Source organism: Solanum lycopersicum, chromosome 5, assembly GCF_036512215.1.
Source record: "Solanum lycopersicum chromosome 5, SLM_r2.1".
NCBI classification, from domain to species: domain Eukaryota; kingdom Viridiplantae; phylum Streptophyta; class Magnoliopsida; order Solanales; family Solanaceae; genus Solanum; species Solanum lycopersicum.
In genome coordinates this window covers 29010084-29026250 of record NC_090804.1, presented here as the reverse complement: position 1 = coordinate 29026250, position 16167 = coordinate 29010084, and the positions used below count along the sequence as shown (strand labels likewise).

Below are 16167 nucleotides of genomic sequence, written 5' to 3'. Positions count from 1 at the left end.
ACCTAGGGCTAAGCTTGCCCTTCTTTCCAAACCTCATTACACCCTTCATGGGTGATACTCGGAGCCAAACATGATCACCCTCCATAAACACCAAGGCTCTAACTCTCCGATCTGCATAACTCTTCTGTCGACTCTGAGCTGTCAATAATCTATACTGAATCATACGGACTTGCTCCATAGCATCTCTAAGCAAGTCTGTATCCAAAGAGTCCATCTCTGCCGAATCAAACCAACCAATAGGAGATCTACACCGTCTACCATACAATGCCTCAAATGGGGCCATTTGGATACTAGAGTGATAACTGTTATTATAGGCGAACTCCGCTAAGGGTAAATGTCGATCCCATCTTGCACCAAAATCGATTACACACGCTCGAAGCATATCTTCCAATACCTGAATGGTCCGCTCAGATTGACCATCTGTCTGAGGGTGAAATGCCGTACTCATATCTAACTGAGTACCCAGACTATGTTGTAATGCCTTCCAGAAGTGAGAAGTAAATAGTGAACCTCGATCTGATATGATAGAAACAGGAACTCCATGTAGTCGCACAATCTGACTGATATATAGTTCGGCTAACTTTTCTGCTGTATACTTTACCCGAACCGGGATGAAGTGGGCAGACTTGGTCAGCCTATCAACAACAACCCAAATAGAGTCATAACCACCCACTGTGGTAGGCAAACCCACAACAAAGTCCATAGTAATCCGCTCCCACTTCCAAGTAGGAATAGGCATCCTTTGAGATACACCACCAGGCCGCTGGTGCTCACACTTGACCTGCTGGCAAGTCAAACACCTCAAAACAAAGTCTGTAATATCTCTCTTCATCCCACACCACCAGTAATGCTGACTCAGATCATGATACATTTTCGCCGCTCCCGGATGGATAGAATATCGAGAACAATGGGCCTCCTCAAGGATCAATCTAATCAAATCGCCTGTCTTGGGCACACAAATCCTGCCTCCGATCCTCAAGACACCATCAGAATCAAGGACAGCCTCCTTAGCTTCCCCTCTCAATACTTTGTCTCGAATGAGACATAATTTTTCGTCATCAAACTGGTGTGCACGAATCTGCTCGACTAAAGAAGATCGAGCCTCAATAAAAGCAATCATCCCATCACTCTCCTCTGAGATCTGTAATCGGACAAGACTGTTAGCTAACAATTGAACATCTCTAGCCAATGGTCTCTCCTCAACACTAAGAGATGCAAGACTCCCCATGCTATGAGTCTTCCTACTCAAAGCATCGGCCACAACATTGGCCTTTCCTGGATGATACAGAATGGTCACATCATAGTCCTTCAACAACTCAAGCCATCTCCGTTGCCTCAAGTTCAAATCCCTCTGGCTAAAGATATATTGAAGACTCCGATGATCAGTGAAGATCTCACAATGCACCCCATACAAATAATGACGCCATAACTTAAGTACAAATACCACAGCCGCCAACTCCAAATCATGAGTAGGGTAGTTTTTCTCATGGGATTTCAATTGCCTAGAAGCATAAGCAATCACTTTCCCCTTCTGCATCAACACACCACCCAAACCAACTCCTGAAGCATCACAATACACAGTAAAGTCTACACCTTCCTCAGGTAGAGTCAACACAGGAGCAGAAGTCAACAAAGTCTTGAGTTTTTGAAAGCTCTCCTCACACTCATCAGACCACTGAAAACTCACATCCTGTCGAGTCAATCTAGTCAATGGAGCTGCAATAGTAGAGAAACTCTGAACAAATCGTCGATAATAGCCTGCCAATCCCACAAAACTCCTAATCTCAGTAGGTGAAGTAGGTCGCGTCCAGCCTCTAACTGCCTCTATCTTGGTCGGATCTACTCTAATACCCTCCTTGGACACCACGTGTCCCAAGAATGTCACAGAAGTAAGCCAGAACTCACACTTTGAGAACTTGGCATACAACTTCTCTTCTCTCAACCTCTGAAGTACAATCCTCAGGTGTCGGACATGGTCCTCCTCAGTCTTAGAGTAAACCAAGATGTCATCGATGAAAACAATCACAAAAGAATCAAGGTATGGTCGAAACACCCCATTCATCAACTCCATGAATGCTGCAGGGGCATTAGTCAATCCGAAGGACATCACTAGAAACTCATAATGCCCATACCGGGTCCGAAAAGCTGTCTTAGGGATATCTGATGCCCTAATCTTCAACTGATGATACCCAGACCTCAGATCAATCTTAGAGAACAATGATGCTCCCTGTAACTGATCAAATAAGTCATCAATACGTGGAAGAGGATACTTATTCTTAACTGTTACTTTGTTCAACTGTCTGTAATCAATACACATTCTCATAGTCCCATCCTTCTTCTTCACAAACAATACAGGGGCACCCCAAGGTGACACACTAGGGCGAATAAAACCCTTACTCAATAAATCCTGCAACTGATCCTTCAATTCTTTCAACTCTGCTGGAGCCATACGGTATGGAGGGATAGAAATAGGCTTAGTGCCCGGCTCCAAATCAATAGCGAAATCGATATCCCTATCGGGAGGAACACCTGGAAGATCAGAAGGAAATACATCGGGAAACTCCTGAACCACGGGAACAGAATCCATGGGAGGTGGTTCAACGCTAGTATCCCGAATAAAACCTAAGTAAGACAAACACCCCCTCTCCACCAATCTCTGAGCACGGATAAAAGAGATGACCTTGCTAGGGTAAGAACCACTAACACTCTTCCACTCAACCTTCGGAACACCAAGCATAGCTAAAGTCACAGTCTTAGCATTACAATCAAGGACAACATGATAAGGAGAAAGCCAATCCATACCCAAGATAACATCAAAGTCCACCATCCCCAGAATGATTAAGTCTACCCAAGTGTCATACCCAGCCAAAGAAACAAGACAGGATCGATACACTCGATCCACCACTAAGGGTTTACCCACGGGTGTAGAAACACGAATAGGTACAGTCATACTATCACATATCATATCAAATTTAGCAGCAAAATACGTAGACACATAAGAGAATGTAGAACCTGGATCAAACAACACAGACGCAGGTCGATGGCATACTGGGATGATACCTGTAATAACAGCATCAGAGGTCTCCGCCTCAGGTCTCCCGGGGAAAGCATAGCAGTGGCCTCCTCGTCCACCTCCATCCTGGGTGGTACCTCTACCCCCACTCTGCTGAGCTGCAACACCACTACTAAAAACTCTATCACCTCTACCTGACTGAACTCTGCCACGACCTCTACCCTGTGGTGCTGGTGGTCTAGTCTGGAATGAAGAATTAGGTCGAGGACCACCACGACCCCTTTGTGAAGTACACTGCCGCATTAGATGATCGGGATCTCCACAAGTAAAACAAAATCTCTGACCTGGGAACTGTTGTGTGGACCCTGAAAACCCACTATAATTTCCTCGCCCTGTAGGTCGCTGCTGTGAACCGTACGAGCCCTGACCCGGGCTATAAGAACCCCTAGATGTCTGGCCACCCTCAAATGTCGGCATAGATGCATGAATAGGTCCCCGCTGCTGAAAAGAACCACTCACTCTCTGTGATCCCCTACCTCCAGATGAGGCACCATGAAACTGTCCTGATATACGGGCTCTTTTAGGGTCCCCAAACTCCTCTCTCTCCATCAATTCTGCCTCTTTTGCGGCGCTCACAATGGACTGGAAAGAAGCCCCCTCCCTAGATGCCCGAAACACAGCTGACCTGATAGAGAAAGTCAATCCCCTCACAAATCTGCGGATCCTCTCTGTCTCATTCGGAATAATGGCCAACGCATGCCTAGACAACTGGCAAAAACGCGCCTCATACTCTGTAACCGATAAACCATCCTGTCTCAAACTCTCAAACCTCAAGCGACTCTCCTCTCTCACGCTCCATGGGATAAAACGATCTTGGAATGCACTAGCAAACTGCTCCCAAGTCACTGGAGGAGATCCAACTGGCAAAACCCCCGAATAAGTCCTCCACCAGTCTCTCGCTGGTCCACGAAGCTGGAGTGTAGCATATCTAACCCCATGTGACTCGGCTAATCCAACCACCTCTAGTAATTCTCGGCAGGTAGTTAGAAACTCATGAGCGTCCTCGCTCTTCCCACCCTGAAACTGAGGTGGGTCCATCTTTCGAAACCTCTCATACCTACGCTGCTCATCCTCTGTCAGAACAACCATCGATGCAACTTGACCCCCAACTGCTGGTGCAATATCATTCTGAACCGCGGGATCTACTGGTAGTTGCCCCACCGCATCCTGAACAACCGGAGCTTGTTGCTGCTCTTGGGTCTGAGCCCCCTCTCTAGTACGAGAGTCATGTGGTGTGGTAGTTGCACCACCACCCTGAGAAAAGCCCTCTAGCACACTTAACACCCTCAATAGCGTATCCTGAAGCAAAGGTGTGACTACGGGATCTGGAGGAACCTGGTCCTCTCTGTCATCAATCTGAGGTTCGGTAGAGACCTCTCTAGCACTACCTCTCAATGGTGCTGCTCCACGTCCACGACCTCTGGCTACTGTCGTACTACTAGCACGACCTCTAGCTCGAGATCTACCCCTACCCCTAGCTGGGGCCTCAACAACTGCCTCGGGAAGTGCCTCCCCTCTACCACCAGTAACATTAGTTCTAGTCCTCGTCATCTGTCAAAAGAGTATACAACAACTCAGTACTAACGAAGGTAACTACGCACGATGAGAAACAATGAACAAAAGGAAGTTTCCTAGTAATCTTTATAGCCTCTCAAAGATGAGTACAGACGTCTCCGTACTGACCCTTGAGACTCTACGTAGACTCGGCTTGTAGACACGTGAGACCTATGAACCTGGGGCTCTGATACCATTTTGTCACGACCCAAAAATGGGTGTGATGGCACTCGTCTTATCCCACCAAGACAAGTCAGCCTAAAACCAAATATCTAACAAAGTGCGGAAGTAAATGACAATCCAACAACAATTCCTATTATGAAACCAAGTTATATTAATCCAATCCCCAAAATCAGGTTGTCACGTGCACAAGCCTCTAATGTAAATACTAGAATTGAAATAAAGTAGAAGTCTGAATGAAGTTGTCTTTCAAGTAAAAACAAAGTCATAAACTGGAGTAGGAAAGTTCGCTGAGATGACAAGCAGCTACCTCACAATCCTCCACAAGATGCCTCGGAAACGAAAAGAATGACAAGTATCACGATGATCCAGGCTCGTATCCTACAAAAATTTGTAGAAGCAAGGGGTGAGTACCAAACCACGCGGTACCCAACAAGCAAACCTCTAAACACAAGTTAAGTGAACAAAATACGGGCACTCCTTACACCATATCTAAACCTCCACGATACAGTCTAATAGGTTACAGTTTACCAAACACACAACTCAATAACCACACCCTATTAGTTTACACATTCTCAATAACAACTCAATATTCAACAGTCACACACTCACAAGATCAACAAAACACATGTTCAAGTTCATCAATAATAAGTATGTGCAATGCAATGGAATGCAATGTCAAGTATAGTGATGCATGTCTTCCCTAACGATACACACCCGCTGTCTCTCAGTCCGGGACCCATGGGGGACATATCTGTCCATGCATCTGTCGCGGCGCACGACACGACCCTCGATAAGTAGTAACCTTCGCGGCGCGCGATACGTCCCTCGAAATATAAAATCCGTCGCGGCGCGCGATACGACCCTCGAAAATAGTACACCATCCTCTTACCACAACAATGTCTCAGATACAATGCAAGTGACATGCTCAAATGAAAAGGGAGGAGATAACCATTTGATAACCAAACACAATTTACAACAAGAAATACAACACCAACAAATAAACAACAAGTCTCTAAATCATTCTCAACATCACACAAGGATATACACGAATTTCGTACGCTTAACAAGAGTTTAGAAATCCACTTGCCTCAAATCAAGGAACAATCACTCCGGGACTTGTGTTTTCCCCTTTCGTTGAGCTTCCAAACCAATGCAATCTATTCAAGTATATAGTTGGAATCAGATTCCGACACTAACAACACTTACGTTATATAGGTTTAGCTTAGACCGAAAAGCTTATCCAACTTTATAATTAAGTTAACATATAAATTCTCATATTTCCAAATTTCAAGTCTAAGGTTAAAGCATAATTTCCCAATACCATAAATTTAATTATATTCATATAACATTTTAATCTAATATTTGATTACTTCTATTACTAACTCATAACTTTAATAATAATGCGATACCATATATATATATTAATTTTAAAAGAAAGCACAGGGATAAAATATTCGTGCAGCAGTACCTAATTAACTATCACTATTCCTCACTTAAATTTCCCAAGGATCATTGTCCAATGATTAGGCCATCATTGGACAATGATTAGACCATATAAATCAGCCATATTCATACCCACCTCCAATACGTATAACATGCCTGTTACTTAGTAACTTACACTAATATATCAAATATATGAATCATAATTGGATAACTAAAAACAGTTTGTGAAACCAAAAATTAGGCTATAGCTACTTAACCTGAACAATGAACCACTGTATAAAAATATAAAGCAAAATCATCAATTCGTCATAATGATTACTTTACAACATGTGGCGATCATTAGTGTGGCCACCAAGATCTTTATGTCCAGCTCTTACTGCACGTATAGGTACCAAATTTGGTTTTGCATCATTCAATTCCTCAACTTTCTTTCCTAACCCATTATAATAATAAACTAATAATAATAATATAACCTCTATAATTCAATTTAGTGTTTCAAATGTTCTTAATTACCTGATGCAATTTAGCCGCCACTTTGATTGTGTGGGAGTTGTGACGTTCTCCTCGGAAAGTTATCCTTTTCCTTTTTCCGTCAATATCTATTTCAAGTTTCAATATTAGGGTTTTTGGCCCTTATTTCTTTCTTCTTCTTTTTTTTTTTTTTTTTTAACAAAAATAATCAACTGTTCATTAAAACCTACAAATCCACTAACTTATATTTAATACATGCCCCTAATGGTATAATGTCTTAAAATTTTTATCACTTTATCCCATTAACTATTAATTAATTAACTTAAGTTAAACAAATATTCAAAAATTCTAAAGAGGAGCTTTTGGGTCATTACACCACCAATGTGTTTTTGTTATTATGTGTTGATAATATCTATCTAGAAATGGCATTCCTAATAACATATCTTTTGTAGTAAATTCAAAATTATACATTTCTTCTATTGTTAGTATTTTATCCCATATTTGTATTTTTATATTTTTTGCTTTGTATTTAATCATACTTCCTTCATTGTTAAATCCCGTTACTACCATAGGTGTTTTTAATTTTTCCCATTTATCTTCTGGTAAGCAATTATATTTACATATATTCGCTTCTGCTCCTGTATCTATCATAGGTGTATAATATCTGTTGTAATATCCTTCTACTATAATTTTTGCAAGTATAAATATTTTCATTAATCATTTTGTCCTTTTTATAATTATTTTCTTATTTTGACAAGTTATTGTTAATTGTTCATTTTCTATGTTGTATGGTTTAACTTTTTCTAACCATTTTATTCCTAATGTAATATTATGATCTCCTTGGTATATTTTGAATTGTATTATTAAGGGTATTCCTCCTATAATTATTTCTTTTTCTGTTGTTTCTTCATTCGTGTTTACTATCTCACTAGGTAGTCCAGGGCATGTATGTCCTGTTCTTATAATTTCTTCTTCTAATACTAACTCTCTTGTTATATAATTTTCTTCTTGTCCTATATTTATTAATATTTTATATTTTCTTTGGTCTATTATTCCTGTTATGAAATAATGATATGGTGTTATTTCTTCTTTATCTAATAAGCTTTGTGGAATTTCATATTTTCTTTTAGATGTACTCATCCTCGATGAGGTAGCTCTTGTCAATGTATTTGGTACGCTTGAAGTGCTTAATCTTTCTTTTACTATCTCTAAATCTTCTTCTATATCAGTTTCTTTATAGCTATAGTCATTATTGTCTATTACAGTAATTATTTTTTCAAAAGGATTTTCTATTTTTATTTTATTAATTTTATTTCTTGCTGTTATTTTATGCTTTGTTGTTAATATATATAAATTTTTACATCTTGCTGTAAATAATTTGCTTCCTGGTGCTAGTTCTATTCCAGACATTTTCCAATATAGAACTAATGATCTATCTATGTTTTTATCTGTTAATGATACTGTATAATTAGCACTTATTGTAAATTTAAATTTTTGATATATCAAGTTTCCTTTTACTGCACTAATTACGCTTTTTTCTATAGGGTGTACACTTCTATCATCTGCTAAATATATTTCTATAGGTGTATCTATTCCTTCTCTAAAGCAGGCTTTTATTAATATTTCTGTTCCTCCTAAATGTACATATTTTATTGGTGTTTTAGCTTTTATATCTTGTATTTGTCGGCCAATAATGTAAAAAGTTTGTCGGCCAATTATGTAAAGTAGTAATAGTAAGTATTTTGTTTTCTTGTGTCGGCCGAATATAGAGAGGCCAAGTGTAAAGTATGTGTCGACCACTTTTGGCCAAAAGTCTGTAAATTTTGTGTATAAATAGAAGAGCTTTCCTCATAAATAAAACACACCTTCATCCTTACATCTCTCATCTTTCTGAATACTCTCTCTTTACGCTTCCATCTCCTCATCTCCTACATTGGTATCAGAGCTAGTTAATTAAATAACTATGGAAAACAAATCAACTATGACAGATGATCTACAAGAACAGGTATACCATTTTATATTCATGAGTAGCTAAATTAATTTATTCCTGAAAATCTCTTGTTAATTATAATTGTTTACCATGTTTGAATAATGTTATAATAACCATCTTTAGAAAGTTTTCTACAGAAATATTCTTCGAACAAGTATGCCCAGACTATGCCATCCTAAGGTTGAAACCGGTAGGCAGAGAAGGCCGTTTAGGGGAGTAAACAAAGTTGAGGCGCTGTTAGGGTAACTAATCAAAGAAGAAAGCTGTAGTAGTGACCAGACTAGATGATTATTAAATCATTATTTTTGCATAATAAGCAAGTATAATTTATTAAGAGGTTGAAAGGAATAAAATTTTAGTGAAAAATGAAAATAATAAAAATGGAAACCTACCTATTAAACGATGATGTTGATTATAAGATATTATTATTCTATATACTAAAAAATTTGAATACTGATATAAAAAGAGAAATTTATAATAAATTATTAACATATGAGATAATAGAAATAACAACTCAAGGTTGGACTGAGTTAACCATACAAAGTATAGAAGATGAACTTTATTATGACATATATGATTTATATGATGATTTAGATATTGGAGATTAAATATGACTGAACATTGGCTAAGGCGATATGGTAGAAATTACAGGTTAAAAAGGGTTAGATATCCAGATAAATTAAGTAAGCTTTTTAAAATATTATATAAAAGGTTATGATAAATAAAAATAAAAATACTAAAATAAAAAGAACTAAAATAGATAAAAAGGTAAGAAAAATATGGAAAAAATTAAGATCCTTATATATAGAATATCAATTATCACAACTAGTCAAAACAGAAAATGATAAAAAAGATCATTTGATAAATATAATTTCAAAAATAGAATACAAATATGTTTGCTATTTAAAGAAACAATATGAACGAAGAAAAATATAAACAACAATTAATAGAAAAAATAATGGAACAAATAACTGAAAAAGAACAAGAGTTACAACATAGAAAAAGAAGGTTAGAAGAAAATATATTAGCAGGAGTATGTAATAAATCAATACTAGCACAAAGAAAAGATATATTAATGTTAGAATTAGAATTAGATTGTCTTGAATATGAATTACAACATAATATAATACATAGATCATAATGAACAAAGAAGAATTTGCAGTAGACGAAAAAACATATGAAAACCAAGACGGAATGATAATAAAAATAGTATTTTCAAATTTAGGAAGAAGATACAAGAAAATAGGAAATAACTTATATTTAATGCTAGAAAAAGAAACAGCAAAATTAGAAGATAGTTTAACAGCTATGGTAAGAATAACAAAAGAAAATGAAGAAATAGATAAATCAAGAGAAATTGAAAAAATAAAAACACAAGCAAAACAAGAAGTACAAAATTTAGAAGAAATAAAAAATACAAGAATAAGTGAATTAGAAAAAGAATTAGCTAGGTTAAAATTATTATATGAAAATAAACAAAAAGAAAAAGATAAAGAGCTAGAATTAATAAAATGAAATAAAACAAATGGAACAAAAACTAAATGAAGATCTAAATGAAGATATTGAAGTAAACGAAATAGATGGAAATGAAAATGACCAACAATCAGAAATAAGTGATATAAGTGAAACATATACAGAAATTCTAGAAAAGATAAATAAACCGAAAAAATTAGAGATAAACACAGGAGATATGAATAGACCTAGTACGTCAAGAGTTAAAACCCCAGATAATAGTCCCAGAAATAGTCCTAGAGTTAGTCCTAGGAGGACACCACCAACTTATTATACAGAAAGCTATCAACAATCAGATAGAAATAATGCAATATGGAACAGTAGATTAAATAAAAATTGGACACCTAAACCAGCAAATGAACAATACAATTTTTTAGATTTAGATTGTGTCGCAGATATAAATAAAGCAATATTAATATGGATAGGAAATATGTCTAAACAGTTAATAGACAATAAAATAGAAACAGCAAAAACACCAAGATACATAGAAAGAACATTTGTAGGAACAACAAAATTATGGATAGAAAATCTACCCTCGGAAAGTTTAGAAGTACTTAGGAATGATAAGAAAATGGATGGATCTGCATCAGCAACAAATATAGATATACTAGATAAATATGAATCAGCAATAAGAAATGAATTTGGAGGCATGACTACAGATATAAGAGAACAAAATAGAGAAAAAATAATAAATAGACAACTTATGACAATGTAAAATGTGTTACTTAGAAGAATATACTTGCGCATTTAAAGAATATTATTACAAAGCTAAATACAATTTAGACGAAGCAAAAGAAATAAGAAAACAATATTATACAAAATTACCAGAACCATTTAGTACAAACGTAATAAAGGATTGGAATAATGAAGGAATGGTAGATACTTTAGGATCTAGAATAAAATTTTTAAATCAATGGTTCATACAACTATGTGAAAACCAAAAAGAAAAATTAAAAATGGAAAAAGTACTAAATAAAAATTTATCATGTTGCAAAAATAAAATGGCACCACAATTTGGATGCACAACTAAAAAACAAAAATCTAAAAGATATAAAAATTATAGAAAAAAGAAATCTATATATAAATATAAACAACCAAGACGAAGGTATTATGTAAAAAACTATAAAATAAAAAGACCATACAGACCAAAAAGAAAGATATCCCAATGTACTTGTTATAATTGTGGAAAGATAGGACACATAGCTAAAGATTGTAAATTACCCAAAAATCCAAAAAGAAAACAAATAGCAGAATTAATTATAGATAATGAAAAATATATGCAAATAGAGTACATAGATTATGAATTAAGTGAAAATGATAGTATATATGAAGTATCAGATATAGAAACTGAGAATGAAGAAGAAAATATTAACATAGATAATAATGAAACAGATGAAGAAATATAATGTCTGAAAATGAAATAAAAATAATATCTAAGGAAGAATATCAAGATGAAGAATCATCAGAACAGAAAATTATATTTGATAATACGATATTTGAACAAATAAAAGGAAAAGAATTAGATTTAAGTGTTGAAAAAGTATTAGAAATACCTATTTTAAGAAATTGGTTTAAAAGACAAAAAGAAGAATACTATGTAGTTAGCCAAAAAGAACATATCATAGATTGCAAATACACAAGAGGAAAAGCATATAAATCTATAATAAATAAAAGAATGATAAACAAAGAAATACAAGATATAAAAGCTAAAACACCAATAAAATATGTACATTTAGGAGGAACAGAAATATTAATAAAAGCCTGCTTTAGAGAAGGAATAGATACACCTATAGAAATATATTTAGCAGATGATAGAATTGTACACCCTATAGAAAAAAGCGTAATTAGTGCAGTAAAAGGAAACTTGATATATCAAAAATTTAAATTTACAATAAGTGCTAATTATACAGTATCATTAACAGATAAAAACATAGATAGATCATTAGTTCTATATTGGAAAATGTCTGGAATAGAACTAGCACCAGGAAGCAAATTATTTACAGCAAGATGTAAAAATTTATATATATTAACAACAAAGCATAAAATAACAGCAAGAAATAAAATTAATAAAATAAAAATAGAAAATCCTTTTGAAAAAATAATTACTGTAATAGACAATAATGACTATAGCTATAAAGAAATTGATATAGAAGAAGATTTAGAGATAGTAAAAGAAAGATTAAGCACTTCAAGCGTACCAAATACATTGACAAGAGCTACCTCATCGAGGATGAGTACATCTAAAAGAAAATATGAAATTCCACAAAGCTTATTAGATAAAGAAGAAATAACACCATATCATTATTTCATAACACGAATAATAGACCAAAGAAAATATAAAATATTAATAAATACAGGACAAGAAGAAAATTATATAACAGGAGAGTTAGTATTAGAAGAAGAAATTGTAAGAACAGGACATACATGCACTGGACTACCTAGTGAGATAGTAAACACGAATGAAGAAACAACAGAAAAAGAAATAATTATAGGAGGAATACCCTTAATAATACAATTCAAAATATACCAAGGAGATCATAATATTACATTAGGAATAAAATGGTTAGAAAAAGTTAAACCATACAACATAGAAAATGAACAATTAACAATAACTTGTCAAAATAAGAAAATAATTATAAAAAGGACAAAATGATTAATGAAAATATTTATACTTGCAAAAATTATAGTAGAAGGATATTACAACAGATATTATACACCTATGATAGATACAGGAGCAGAAGCGAATATATGTAAATATAATTGCTTACCAGAAGATAAATGGGAAAAATTAAAAACACCTATGGTAGTAACGGGATTTAACAATGAAGGAAGTATGATTAAATACAAAGCAAAAAATATAAAAATACAAATATGGGATAAAATACTAACAATAGAAGAAATGTATAATTTTGAATTTACTACAAAAGATATGTTATTAGGAATGTCATTTCTAGATAGATATTATCCACACATAATAACAAAAACACATTGGTGGCTTACTACACCATGCGGAAATAAGATAGGAGCAAAAAGAGTAAATAATAAACAACAAAAAACTATGGAATGGATAAAAGGAAGTGAAAAGATAAACCAAGAAATGGAAAATATAAATAATAAACAAATAACGCAATTAGAAATTATTATATTTGCTATAGACAAAGTCAAATTAATTAATGAACAATTAGAACAATTATATAGTGAAGATCCATTACAAGGATGGGAAAAACATAAGACAAAAGTAAAAATTGAATTAATAGATGAAAATAGTATAATAACACAGAAACCATTAAAATATAACTTTGATGATCTAGAAGAATTTAAAATACATATAAATGAATTGTTAGAAAATAATTACATACAAAAAAGCAATAGTAAACATACAAGTCCAGCATTTATAGTAATAAAACATAGTGAACAAAAAAGAGGTAAAAGTAGAATGGTCATAGATTATCGTAATCTAAATGCTAAAACCAAAACATACAATTATCCAATACCAAACAAAATACTAAAAATAAGACAAATACAAGGATATAATTATTTCAGTAAATTTGACTGTAAATCAGGATTTTACCACCTAAAACTAGAAGAAGAATCTAAACAATTAACAGCATTCACAGTACCGCAAGGTTTCTATGAATGGAATGTTTTACCTTTTGGATATAAAAATGCACCAGGTAGATTCCAACATTTTATGGATAACTGTTTTAACCAGCTAGAAAACTGTATTGTATATATAGATGACATATTGTTATATTCTAGAACACAAGATGAACATATAAGATTATTGGAAAAATTTATACATATAGTAAAAAATGCAGGTATAAGTTTGAGTAAAAGAAAAGCAGAAATTATGAAATCACAAATAGAATTTCTAGGAATACAAATAGATAAAAATGGAATAAAAATGCAAACACATATAGTACAAAAAATAATTACTATTGATGAAAATATAGATACAAAGAAGAAATTACAATCCTTTCTAGGATTAGTAAATCAGGTAAGAAAATATATACCAAAATTAGCAGAACATCTAAAACCATTACATAAAAAACTTAAAAAAGATGTAGAATATCATTTTGACAATAAAGATAAAAAACACATAGGAAATATTAAGAATTTATGTAAAAAACTACCAAAACTATATTTTCCTGATGAAAATAAAACATTTACTTATATTATCGAAACAGATTCAAGTGATCATAGTTATGGAGGAGTTTTAAAATACAAATATGAAAAAGAAAAAATAGAACACCATTGTAGATATTATTCAGGATCTTATACAGAAGCACAAATAAAATGGGAAATAAATAGAAAAGAATTATTCGCATTATATAAATGTTTATTAGCATTTGAACCATATATTGTTTACAATAAATTTATTGTAAGAACAGATAACACACAAGTAAAATGGTGGATAACGAAAAAATTAGATGATTCAGTTACAACAAAAGAAATAAGGAGACTAGTATTAAACATACTAAATTTTACATTTACAATTGAGGTAATAAAAACTGACAAAAATATGATTGCAGACTATTTATCAAGACAGAGTTACGCAGCCAGGACAAGATAATGTTATGGAAAACATACTCAAAACCCTGACTACACTTTGTACAAAAGTGGACAGTATGGGCTTGAGAATTCAAAAGCTAGAAGAAAAGGAAGAATCTACAAGTCAGCAGCATGACTCTAAAAATGCGGAGCTACGTCGTTCGGCGGACGGTAAAAAGCCAGAACTGGAAGGAGACGTTGGGAAACTCCATAAAACCCATAACAATGTTTGTTCAGATACAGCTGCAGGTACAAGTAAAAGAACTAGTGAAAAACCAAAAAACACAAACTTAAACCAGTTATTTTCAAAACCATTTACCCAAAAACCATAAATGCAAATACCAGCAGAACCACAAACATCAACCTATGCAGTAAGCCTACAAAACGACAAAAAAAGATATAACTATATTACCCAATCTTTTATTGAAAACATATACAAAATCCAAACATACCTAAACCTAAACCCAAGATCTACACAAACAAAAAATCCCGAAGAAGATTATATAACCCAGAAACTACAAGGATATAACAAACTTATTGCACAACCTAAGACCAACCCCAACCTAGTAAAAACATGTTATAACTACGGACTACTAAATACAGTATACACATATACCGGAGAAGAGATAGTCGGAATACCAGAATTACATAGAGCATTTCTGACATATAAAAGAATTACCAAAGGAAATTTATTCTATATAAAATGTTATACAGCACCAGCAGAGATATTATACGAAGAGATAAAATCACCAATACAGGTGGTAAAGATAGGATTAACAAAAGATATGATTATTCCAGAAGAAATAGAAAAACAAAATGAGATACCAAAAGTAGAAATACCAAATTTTTATGCAAATAAAAGAATAATTGGTATAGCTACGATTATACAAGAGCTAGCAAACAATTATTTAAATGGCAATGCTATTTGGAGTTATTATGCAAGAGATCAGGTAATGATATATGCAAACTCCAAAGAATTAAGAAAACCAGATATGGACGAAGTTCAAAGATGGATTTTGTCATTATTACAACCAGAAGAACAACCATGTACGAGAGCTTTGAAGAAAGGATTTATTTCAGAAGAATTATTAGTAAGGTATTGCAAACTTATCAGCAACAAATATCCAGACCACAAATGCTCCAAATGCAACGGAGAAGACAATGTGATACCTACAGTTGATTTAGGATAAAAAAAAAAAAGGAGATGGAAGCGTAAAGAGAGAGTATTCAGAAAGATGAGAGATGTAAGGATGAAGGTGTGTTTTATTTATGAGGAAAGCTCCTCTATTTATACACAAAATTTATAGACTTTTGGCCAAAAGTGGTCGACACATACTTTACACTTGGCCTCTCTATATTCGGCCGACACAAGAAAACAAAATACTTACTA

The 16167-nt window shown here is 33.9% G+C and overlaps 2 pseudogenes; both read left to right on the top strand.

Moving 5' to 3' along the window:
* Positions 1–8633: 8633 nt before the first annotated feature.
* Positions 8634–12436, top strand: LOC138348555 (uncharacterized; annotated as a pseudogene).
* Positions 12437–12663: 227 nt separating this feature from the next.
* LOC138348742 (uncharacterized) lies at positions 12664–15967 on the top strand (annotated as a pseudogene).
* Positions 15968–16167: the final 200 nt, after the last annotated feature.